Raw genomic sequence first — 12,075 nt, forward strand, 5'->3', positions numbered from 1 at the left:
CGTGGTGCTCCTGGAGGAGCGTCATGTCTGGCATCTCTCCTGCTGACCCTGCCCGCCCTTGTTTTCCGGTGAGCGTTTCACTTTGAATGCTCATAAACAGGTTCCTTCCCAGCCCCTTCCCAGCAGTCCTGTCTCTCTGGAAAGCTCAGACTCTCATCCACATGTTCTCCTCGAGTGCGTCCTGCCCACTGAATCTTGAGTGCTCTGAGATGTGAAAATACATACACACATATCTGTATTTGTGTATACATATATAACATGCATATACATACACAATTCTTTGTTATCTTAAATTATATCTACTCTAAAAGAGTGGTCAAAGAAGAGAGGAAACAATTGGAGAGCTCATGAATGCATGTAAATTAGGTTCTTTTTCAAGTTCAGAAACTTAGAGGTGAGTGGGTGTGGAGCAGTGTGGTACGTGTGGAGCACTTTGACCAGTGACCCTGACTGCCATTTCCTGTTCTCAAAACTGTGAAGTTGAGGTTACTCAGGATAATGAAGTAAAAAGCTACTTTGAGTACGGAGAGTGACTGGGCTGGGTCTTGAGATTCCACTAAAAGGCCAATGGGCGCAGTGTACGTCGCCCAGATCAGTTCAACAAAGTGAAGGGTCCGTGAGGCCCAGAGCATGCCCAGTAGGCGTAAAGAAAACACTACACTTTTATTCAAGAAGTTCTTAGTTGTCTTCCAGCCACAGAACAACAGCAATACACCTCTGGTTGAGCAAGTCAGGTTTATTACTTTAGCAAGGGAGAACGCACACCCTGGAGAAGAACGTGGTGTCTCAGTGGGAGTGTTTGAAAACCTTATATTGGCTTTGGGCTTGTATTGGGTGATTTTGAGGAAGGTTTGAGGATGTGGAGTTTGTGATGCTGTCAGGAAGTGGGGACAGTTCTATGATAGGGTATCCTAATAGAGTTTGTCTAAAGGGAGAGCAGACTGAAGACTAAAGCTGTAATGGTGAAGAAGCAGCAGTCACTCATTATGCACGAACGGGGGCGATTTGATATTTGGCTGAGACAGTGCTCGTGTTTTGTCTGTGTTCAGGCAGACTACAGAGTTGTCCTTTTTTTTTTTCTTGATCCATTGCGATCACAACATGGCCTTGTTTGATGGTTTGATGCTGATGTCCTGGAATTGCTTATATTTAGCAGCACACCAGGAGAACTGTGAGTGCCGGGCCAGCTCGCAGGAACAGCAAGGCCAAGCTGATAGTACCAGTCGGCTTCTGGATGTCAGGGGCTGCTGCTTTTTCTCAGATACGATTGTAGGTGTCAGTCAGCACTAAATAAAATTGGGCAGAAACGGTGATTAGTGGAAGATGTTACCTATTTCTGTTTCCCAATCCGTTCAGATAGATGCTGTATGACACATACGTATAACTCTTGAATAAAGCCAGGTACGCTAGGTGCAATTAAAGAGATTCAAGAAGTGTGTTCTAAGAGCATGGGGGGAAAATGCTTTGCGGTGGGGGCTGTGGCCTGGGCCCTGAAGGACAGGCTGGATTTAGATTATGTGGAGTTGGAGAGAAAAACAAAACCACTGGAATACAAAGGCTTAGAAGCAAGAAATCATGAGGCAGGCCCAGAGCATGGTGGGGAGTCTGGTTAGGCTGAATCAGGAGTGCGTAACAGGAAAGGAGTGTGAGGAGGTACTTCTGAACTAGATTATGCAATTCAGCTGGTTAGGAATTCTTTTGTAGGGAGGAACATCAGAACTTGTCACACACACTGTGTGCTGGGTACTTTTTGTGTGTTGTTTGATCTGTAACCCTATAACCGCCCTGGGAAATAGGAGTTATTATTGCTGTTTTACAGGTAATGAAAACAAGCTCTAGAAAGGTCCACTTGCCCTCCACCTAAACTGTTGGAGGCACAGCCAGGAGTCTAACTCGTAACTCTGACTGAAAAGATGGTGCTCGTTTTACCTCACTTTGCTGCCTCCTGTTTAACAGGGCCTGTTGTCCTCAGCTGAGAGCTGTTGATCAGAAAAATGGCAAGACCAGTTGGAATTATGCTCCAGGAAAACTACTCTGGTAACAAAACAGGAGTAGTTAACTAACACGTGTAGAGTATATGGACCAGGCCCCATGCTAAACAACTTAGACATACCTCCCTTTTAGTAATATGTAGGATGAACTAGAGCGGGGAGGTGGGTAAAAGGTGCAGAAAGAGCTGGTTGAATTAGCAGAAAGCATCAAAGCAGGGGTAAGCAGAGTTAGGAGAGGAATGGAAGAAGAGGAGGCTCTTGGAGACTGGTGCTGAAGAAACAGCTGTGTCCCAACCACCACTTGAAGGAACGCCGGATTAAATGCGGCCTCCAGAGCGGCCTCAGTGTTTAGAAGGAAGCTTACGTATCTTAAGGGACTAGTCCATAAGGTCTTTCTTGAACTGTGTAAAAGAAATCAAAACATATTTAGTTCTTTATTGATTTATTTGCCCTGAGAATGAAATGCTACAGATGGTTTAATGTTGCTTTCAGAAAGCTCTTTTGTTAACAGCACTATAGAGCTTTTGTTTTTGTTTTTAGCAGTAAGGGTGGTTATTAACAAGGGAAAGTAGAACTTCACTCTGTAAAATCCATTAAGTTTTTAGTCATGCTTAAATGGTGTGCTGAGTGAGATATTAATAATTAAATAAACCTATATATGGGGAAAGCTTTCAATAAACAATTAGGATTTAGTCAGATCCCATTTTAGGGCATACTTAAGTACATTTAGAGATAGTGAAAACAGCTGTTTTCTATTTTGGATCTTCTGCAATTTTAATGTTCTAATATCTTCAGTGTTCTGATCTCTTCAGTTGTTTTTTAAGCACATTTTTTACAAAGAAAATCCACAAATCCCATTTATAATGTAGCTATAAAGTAGAACATTTGAATAGTGAACAGTAGAAAATAGCCTAAACGTTCATCAGCTGGGGAGGGGTGAATAAATGGTGACATGGGTACATAAGGAGATGCTTTGAGGAAATGAACTAGAGCTACATGTATCAACACGGTACATTTCTGGGCCAAATTATTGATTCCCCACCCAGAAAAAAAAGTCAAAAAGAAGTTGCAGAAGTAAGAATGCAGTAGGATACCATAATATAAAAGTTTTAAAAATTGTAATGAGATATCTATAACATAAAATTTATCATTGTAACCATTAGGTGTACAGTTCGGTGTCATTAGGTACATTCACGTTATTACAGAGCCATCATCACTACCCATTTGTAATGTAAGTTTTAAAATACTCAGATGATACTGTATATTGTTTATGGATGCAGACTTCTGCAGCGAAGTCTAAAAGCACACCTAACCATCACCACGTTCAGAGTCGTGACCTTCGCAGGGAGGGCGCATGGGAGTCCCAGGTACATTTCAGGTAAGTAGGTATACAAGTGCTCATGTGTTATGTCTACTTTTTTGTACACTTGGAATATTTCATTAAAAGCTTTAAAAAATCAATGAGAGATTTCTAAAGGTTTCATAGTCATGGACTTTTTAAACATTCTGGGCTGTTAATTTCTGAGAAACATGGTAGTACTAAGATCCAAGAGGTGAGGTTGCTCCCTGTTAAGAACAGTTAACTTTACAAAAAGAAAAATCTCTTCCAAATTCAGCATTCTGACCCAAGACTGCTGTTTCTGGTATACCCTTAGTCACAGGTGGCAGAAGTTATAGTTTCAAAGCGTAAAGGTCTGAGAGAATGACTCTACAAATAAAAGAAATGCAGGAGGAAAACAGGTTTTGGAAGGTGAAAATGAGTTTCATTTTTAGGTTTGAGATGGTAGACATATAAATGGATCTATACACACTAATGAGATTTAGAGATAAGAAATGGGAGCTTGAGGGAAGGGTCAGAACTGGAGGTATACATTTTGGAAATAATAATGGATGCCTTGAAAATGAATGATTTTTGCCAAAGGAAAAAGGATAAAGAAAGAATAGAGGGGGCTAAAGATAGATTATTCAATAAGTGGTGTTGGGAAAATTGGACAGATGTGTGCAGAAAAATGAAACTAGACCACCTTCTAACACCACACACAAGAGTAAATTCAAACTGGATTAAAGACTTAAATGTTAGACTCAAAACCATAAAAATCCTAGACGAAAACATAGGCAGTAAAACCTGAACATTACTTGTAGCAATATTTTATCTGACATATCTCCCCAGGCAAGGGAAACAAAAGAAAAAAAATAAATGGGACTTCATCACACTAAAAAGTTTTTGCACTGTAAAGGAAACCATCAACAAAATAAAAAGGCAACCCACAGAATGGGAGAACATATTTGCCCATACATCTATCTGATAAGGGGCTAATATCCAAAATTTATAAAGAACTTAATAAAACTCAACACCAAAAAAACCAACAACCCAATTTAAAAAATGGGCAAAGGGCCTGAATAGATATTTCTCCAAAGAGGACATACACATGGCCAGTAGACATATGAAAAGATGCTCAACATCAGTAATCATCAGAGAGATTGAAATTAAAGCCACAGTAAACATCACCTCACACCTGTCAGAATGGCTGTCGTCAATAAATCAACAAACAACAAGTGCTGGTGAGGGTGTGGAGGAAGGGGAACCTTGTACACTTTTGGTAGGAATGCAGCCTGTGTGGAAAGCAGTATGGAGATACCTCAAAAAATTATAAATGGAGCTGCCTTTTGACTCAGTGATCCCACTTGTGGGAATATGTTTAAGAAACCCAAAACACTGATTCAAAAGAACATCAGCACCCCTATGTTTATTGCAGTGTTATTTTTTGTACAACCGCCAAGATATTTAAGAGGTCTAAGTGCCCATCAGTAGATGAGCATAGATGAAACAACTATGGGACACTTACACAATGGAATACCACTCGGACATAAAGGACAAACCTTACCCTTTGCAACAGCATGGATGGACCTGGAGAACATTACGCTAAGTGAAATAAGCCAGTCAGAGAAAGACAAATACCATATGATCTCACTCATATGTGGAATCTGATGAACAAACTGAACTAACAAGCAAAACAGACAGACTCATAGACAGCAGATGACAGCTATAGGGGGAGGGTAGGGGGTGGAGGGATTGAGGAAAAAGGACTCATGGACATGGACAATAGTGTGGTGATTGCGGAGGTGGGGGTGTAAGGGAGCTATATGGTCATGGGAAAATAATTAAAATTTTTTAAAAAAAGAACGGAGGTTGAGAGAAAATCTTGGGGAGAGTGGGTTAAAGAACCAGTGCAAGAGTCTGAGAGGGAATAGGTGGAAGGCCGGTTAGTGGGGAAAGGAGCTTGCAGAGTGATGTCCCATAGAGATTAAGGCAGAAAGGTTGACGAGGATTTACTCAGATGAATGCAAGTACTTACTGAATGACTCCTCTGTGGTGGTATTCCCTTTCTTGCGTTGCAGAGGAGTCCTAAGAGTGAGAAGGGAGGAAAAAGCCATTGGACTTGATGGTTAAGGCACAGTTACCACCATGTTGTTGTAATTATACTTTTCATCTGTAAATTCTTTAAAGACAGGAGCTCTGTTTTATTTAGGTTTTAATCTCGGTGTCTGGCACAGTGCCTGGCACATTAAGTGTCAGTAGTAGATACGTGAACTATTCCACCAAATATAAAATGCTTGGGTTTCTCGTAGGTCCTAGGTTATAAAACTTTTTTTCTTTAAATCTAGCCTGTCTGTTCCATTGCGCTCTAGTCCTCTCCTACCTTTGAAAATAGCGTTCCCTATTTTTCAGCTTCTCTTAATTCCAGTCTACATTCTCTTTACCGGTCCTGTTTCTGTACTTCTTGACACATCTGGATTCAGTCAGTGTTGCTTTTGAAACCCTGTACTGTACTTCCTCCTTACTCCCATTACTGGTGAACTCAGGACAGGTCTAGCAGTCAAAGAGTGTACCGAGGTGGCGTGAGCTTCCTGGGGAAGTACTTAGTTTTCTGTTGGATGGGATTCAGCAAAGTCAAGACCACCACTTAAGGGAGGGGAGGATATTGAACACAGGTGGTTAGACTAGATGACTTTAAAACATAGCTTTATTGAGCCATCATTCACATACCGTGCAATTTACCTGTGAAAGTGTATAGTTGGCGGTTTTTAATATAATCGCAGAGTTATGCAATCTCCCCCACAATCAATTTCAGAACATTTTATCATCCCCCCCGCCCCAGCCCAAAGAAACCACTAATCTACTTTCTGTCTCTATAGGTTTGCCTATTCTGGACATTTCCTGTTAATGGGATTATATAATATGTGGTCTTGCATGACTGGCTTTTTTTCACATAGCTTAATGTTTTCAAAGTTCATCCATATTGTAGTATTATCATATTTCATTCCTTTTTATGGCCAAATAATATTCCACTGTGTGGATATAACACATTTTGCTCATCCATTTGTCAGTTAATGCGTATCTGGCCATTGTAAATAATGCTGTTAGGAACATTTGTATCCAAGTTTTTGTGTGAGCATATTCTTCTTGGGGGTGTACCTCAGAGTGTGACTGTGGGGTTGTATGGAAACTTTGTTGGTCAGTCAAAGTTCTGAGGAACTGCCAGACTGTGTTTCTAGGTGGCTGCACTAGTTTATATCCCACCACAGGGTGTGAGAGTTCCATTTTCTCCACAACCGCGCCAACACTTTTTCTTTTTTTGACAGTCAGTAATATTCTATAAGTTTCAGGTGTACAGCATAGTGGTTAGAAAATCATGTACGTTACAGAGTGGTCCCCCCAGTGTTTCCAGTGCCCACTTAGTCCCACACATAATTGTCATGATATTACTGACTGTGTCCCCTCTGCTGACCTTTACATCCCCACGACTGTTTTGTCACTACCAATCTGTACTTCTCAATCCGTCACCTTTTTCCCCCATCCTTCCAAGTCCCCTTCCCTCCGGCAGCCGTCAGTTTGTATTGTGCATCTGTAAGTCTGTTTCCGTTTTGTTTGTTCGTTTATTTTGCCCATTTTATTTCACTTAGCACAATACCCTCTGGGTCTACCCATGTTGTTGCAAATTTTAAGATTCATTCCTTTTTATGGTATGATAAAAAATGATATTTCCTTGTATATATGCACCACCGCGTCCTTCTCCAGTCCGCTGTGGATGGGCACTTGGGTTGCGTCCATATCTTCGCCGTTACAAATAACACCACAATGAACGTAGGGATGCATGTATCTTTTTGAATTAGTGTTTTGGGTTTCTTTGGATGAGTATACCTAGAAGAGTGAGTGCTGGGTCACAAAGAAGTTGCATTTTTAATTTTTTGAGGAACCTCCCACACTGTTTTCCACAGTGGCTGCACCAGTCTGCATTCCCATCACAGTGTGTGAGGGCTCCCCTTTTTCCGCATCCTCGCCAGCACTTGTTGTTTGTAGATTTATTGATGATGGCCATTCTGACAGGTGTGAGGTGATATCTAATTTTGGTTTTAATTTGCATCTCTCTGCTGACTAGTGATGTTAAACGACTTTTAATACGTCTCTTGGCCATCTGTATGTCCTCTTTGGAAAAGTATCTATTCAGGCCCTCTATCTATTTTTTTTAATTGGGTTGTTAGAGGGTTTTTTGGTGTTGAGTTGTATGAGTTCTTTATAAATGTTGGATATTAACCCCTTATCAAATGTATCATTGGCAAATAGCTTCTCCCATTCAGGAGGTTGTCTTTCTATTTTGTTGATGGTTTCCTTTGCTGTGCAAAAACTTTTAACTTTGATATTGTCCCATTTGTCTATATTTTTTCCTTTGTTTCCCTTGCCCAAGGAGATATATTCCAGCACTCTTTATTATCTGTCTTCTTTTATTATAGCATCCTAGTGAGTATAAAGTGGTATCTCATGTGGGTTCAATATGCATTTTTTTGATGACTAGTGGCATTGAACATCTTTTTATGTGCTTATTGGCCTTTTATATACTTTGGAGAAGTGCCTATTAAGAGCCTTTGACCATTTTCATTCTTAAATGGATTGTTTTTATTTTATCGTTGAGTGGTAGAGTTCTTTATATATTTTGAACATTAGACCCGTATCAGATGTATGATTTGCAAATATTTTCTCCCGCTCATTGGGCTGTCTTAGGTTTCTTGATAGTGTGATTCGTAGCACACGCATATTAAAATTTGATGAAGTCCAGTTGACCTATTTTTTCTTTGGTTGCTTGTGGTTTTGGTGTTGAATCTAAGATGCTGTTGCCTAATCCAAGGTCATGATAGTTTGTCTATTTCTTCTAAGAGTTTTGTAGTTTTAATTCTTAAATTGAGGTTTTTAAACCATTTTGAGTTAATTTTAAAATATACTATGTTGTGAATGAATTAGGGGTTGAACTTCATCTTTGTCCCCATACCATTTGTTGAAAAAGGCTGGATGGCCTTTTTAAAATTTATTTTTCAATTATAGTCCACATTCAGTATTATTTTGTGTTAGTTTCAGGTATATAGCAGATTGGTTAGACAATCGTGCTCAACCGAGCGCTCCCCCGACACTGCAGTACCCCCTGGCGCCGTACATAGTTACTGCAATATTATTGACTACATTCCGTGTGCTGTACTTTATGTCCCAAGACTGGATGGCTTTTAAGGCTCCTTCTGACTCTGAAGACTCCATGATGCTTTGTAGTCCATCCATTCCTCTTACTGTCTAAACCGCTAGACAGTCAGGGTTTCATGTGATGACCACCCTTTTCCCAAGACTACGTCGTGTCTAAACCAGGGATTGCGTTAGTCTTTATTCAGTTTCTTCTAGACTTCCCAGTTGCTTTCAACTCTGTCCTCCTGTTTTATGATACCGGTTTGTTTCTGGTCCTCTTAGACCAGCTCAATTTTCTTTCCTTCTGCTTTTTACCTGTATGTGCATGTATCCCTGCAACCTTTTTGTCATGGGAATGATTCACTTACCTAATTTTAATTAGCTTTATCATTTTAGGTAGCTTAGAGTTTCTTCTCAAGCCCAACTGTAGTCTAATAACAATTTCTTCTGAATGTGCCACCAACCCTGGAATTTAACATGTGAAACGTGTGTGCTCAGTCTTCCCGTCATCTTACGCCTTCCCGGGTTCTTCCTTGTCTGCTCTGAGCATCTGAAACTCATGACTTTGGGGTGGTCTTACCTCCTCCCCAGTTGGCTCGTACTCTGCTCAACAGTACATGCTGCTGCTCATTGCATATGTGGTGGACGCCCTTGGACCTCTCCTGTCCTCTTCATAACTACAGCCAGCACCTCAAGCCCAGAGCTGACTTACCGCCCTCTTGCTGGTTTCCCACACCCAACTCAACTGCCAGATCAATCCCCCTCAAGCACCTTTCTCATGAAGTCACTTCCTGGATCCTAGACCCACAGTATCAAATTTACACACCACAAGTTGGCATTTAAACACCACCTCCACTTCCCTCTCCTTATCTGTTGTTACTTCTCTAAATGGAGTCGAACTGTTGGGTTGGCCAAAAAGTCCCTTCTGTTTTTTTCCATACAATGGCTGTAGTAGTGCTTAGTTGTCTTTAACTTCAGTGGAAACAATTTTGTTACATTGTATTGTGGCAGCTGTCATAATAATGTGCATTTTAAAAAAACTTACCAAATTGGTGAATTTTTCTGCACCCATTTTAATATTGAAGATGGAACAAGATATGCCACATTTTGGGCATATTATGCTTTATTTCAAGAGAGGTAAAAACACAACTGAAATGCAGAAGAATATTTGTGCAGTGTATGGAGAAGATGCTGTGACTGATCAAACGTGTCAAAAGTGGGTTACGAAGTTTTTTGGTATTCTTGACATTTTGGCCAAATAATTCTTTGCTGTGGGGCTGTCTTATGCATTGGAAGATGTTTAGCAGCACCCCTGGCCTCTATACATTAGAAGACAATAGTGGGAGAAAACTGACGTACTCAAAGTATCCAAATCAATGAAGTTATTGGTGAAAATGAAAAATGTGTGTTTTATTTTGTGGAAAAAACGTACTGGACTTTTTGGCCAACCCGATAGTTTCGTTGGCCTTATTTGTTCTTTGTTCCGGTTCCATCGTTCTCATCTCTCCCTCGTTGCACACGTTCTCCTTTCCTCCTGGTGTGCCGTTGTCTCTCTGCTTTTCTGAGCCTCGTTCTCTTCGGTGGTTCATCCCATTTGACTCCTCTCCTCTTTCTGTGTGTGTTTGCATTCTTTCAATAGACATTTAGTTTGTCTAGTAATGAAGTCCATGACACCCTGCCCCTCTTCGTTGTCTGTTTCAGATAAGCTCCTTTTCAAAAGCACTGTTCCATGTGGGAACCCCAGTTTGTGTTTCATTTCTGGCCTTCCCTCTTTCTTACCTACAGCACAGAGCCCTGAGGGTAAAGCTGTCCAGTAAGTCTTCCTGGCCGGCGGATCTGTACGAGTTTTGGGGGAGATGTGTGCTGTTTAGCATCATCATCAATTTTTAATTTTAGAAATGCAGAATAATGCTTTTCGTGCCATGACCTAGTTTTAATTTTTTTATTTTTTGTTTTATACCAGGTTTTGAAGTGTTCTCAGTACAGTGAAGTGAAGTTCAACATAGAACCACAAATATTAAATACAGTTTATTGAACACTAGCCACTCTGTATCGAATTCTCTAAGAGAAAGCTTACTCAGCTGCTTGGATATTGGCGAGGCATTTCTCTGAGGGCGAACTGTAGTCTTAAAGCCAGTGCTCACCAGTTGCTATAATAAGATCCTAAACAATTTTACAGCAACATAGTAGTCACCAGCACCCAGAGTAAGGACTGGTGACTGACGTGGTTTCCTTCTACTGTCGGAAGCTGTGTTTCTTTTCTGTTGCCGACCTCCTTTTAAAAAGAAACGTTTTTCCCCCATAATTTTCATATCATCCAAAGTCAGTTCTGGGAGAGAAGTGGAGCTTGGCCGTGTGGGCAAGTGTGGCCGTGTCGGTTTCCACTCATCTCGCAGTGCGTGGGAGTTCTTGCCTCCCCGCGTCTGTGCCAGTCCTCGCTGTCCCCTGCTTTCTAATCTTTCCCTTCTCATAGGTCTCATACATATTTTACCATAATCTGTTTACATTATAATTTATATTTTACTCCTTAGTTTTACTTTGAGTTTGATCATATCTTTATATAATTGAATCCTCATCTGAATATATATTTATTGGTTTTTAGAGAGCGAGGAAGGGAGGGAGAGAGAGAGAAACATCGATCAGTTGCCTCTCCTATGTGCCCTGACCAGGATTGAACCCACAACCTAGGTATGTGCCCTGACCAGGGATCAAACCCGCAACCTTTCGATGCACAGGACGGTGCTGCAACCAACTGAGCCACCCGGCCAGGGCCTTTATATAATTTTTCTACTATTTTTCAATCATTTAAGCTTTGAGATGAGTTTCCTACTCATATCTTTTAACCACTTTTCTATTGGGTTTCCTGTGCTGTTCATATTTACTTGTAGAAATTTCTTGACCATTCTAGATATTGTAATCCCTTGTCAATTTTAGATGTTGCAAAAGCTTTTCCTTGCCATCAATCTTACCTCTGCTCATGGCATTCTTTATTAAGCAGAAATCTATAATTTTGTTGAAGTCAAATCCAGCAGTTTTTCACCCTGTGTTTTTAGAGTGTGATTTATGAAGTCTTTCTGTTCTCTCGTGTTCTCTGCTTTATCATTTGGTCTCTCTATGGTTTTTCCACACAAGCCTGTTTACATGCCCTTTTGAAGAGATGTCTTCCTTTCCTTTCTCACCTCTGGTTCTCAGTAGGTTTGGCAGTTGGTGTTAATGTTTGGCTGCTTCTGCTAGAGGAAAAGAAATGCAAGAAAACAGATACACCCTCCTTTCTGTAAGCCCTGCATCCACTCACAGGGACGGACTCCTGTGACCCTGTTTCTGCAAATGAGTCCTGTCTGCTCAGCTACAGTGGATTGGAAAGGGATTCATACCTACCCAAGCTGAGCTTTCAAAAATCTCCCTCCAGGAATTAGAAATTATGACCAGTCTCTGCTGGCTTCTTAAAGGACATGCTAACGAGGGGTTTGGGGATGACCATCTTCTTCCATGTTCCCAAAAAAGCTAAAGAAATGGGTCCGCAGAGGAAGGAGAATGAAGAAGATACACACAGAGAAATAGAAAAAAAGGCTTGCG

The 12,075-nt window shown here is 40.8% G+C and overlaps 1 protein-coding gene across 8 annotated transcripts in view; it reads left to right on the forward strand.

Moving 5' to 3' along the window:
• Positions 1-12,075, forward strand: part of RIC3 (RIC3 acetylcholine receptor chaperone) — a 45,999-nt gene that overhangs the window by 13,436 nt on the left and 20,488 nt on the right. The window contains exon 2 of one of the 8 annotated variants that reach the window (XM_053924291.1): positions 11,102-11,187. The exons of the other annotated variants lie outside the window; for them this stretch is intronic. The gene's annotated coding sequence lies outside the window, so the exon portion shown is untranslated. The remainder of the gene's footprint in view (positions 1-11,101; positions 11,188-12,075) is intronic. 8 annotated transcript variants of the gene reach the window in all.

Source organism: Desmodus rotundus, chromosome 5 (assembly GCF_022682495.2).
Source record: "Desmodus rotundus isolate HL8 chromosome 5, HLdesRot8A.1, whole genome shotgun sequence".
NCBI lineage: Eukaryota > Metazoa > Chordata > Mammalia > Chiroptera > Phyllostomidae > Desmodus > Desmodus rotundus.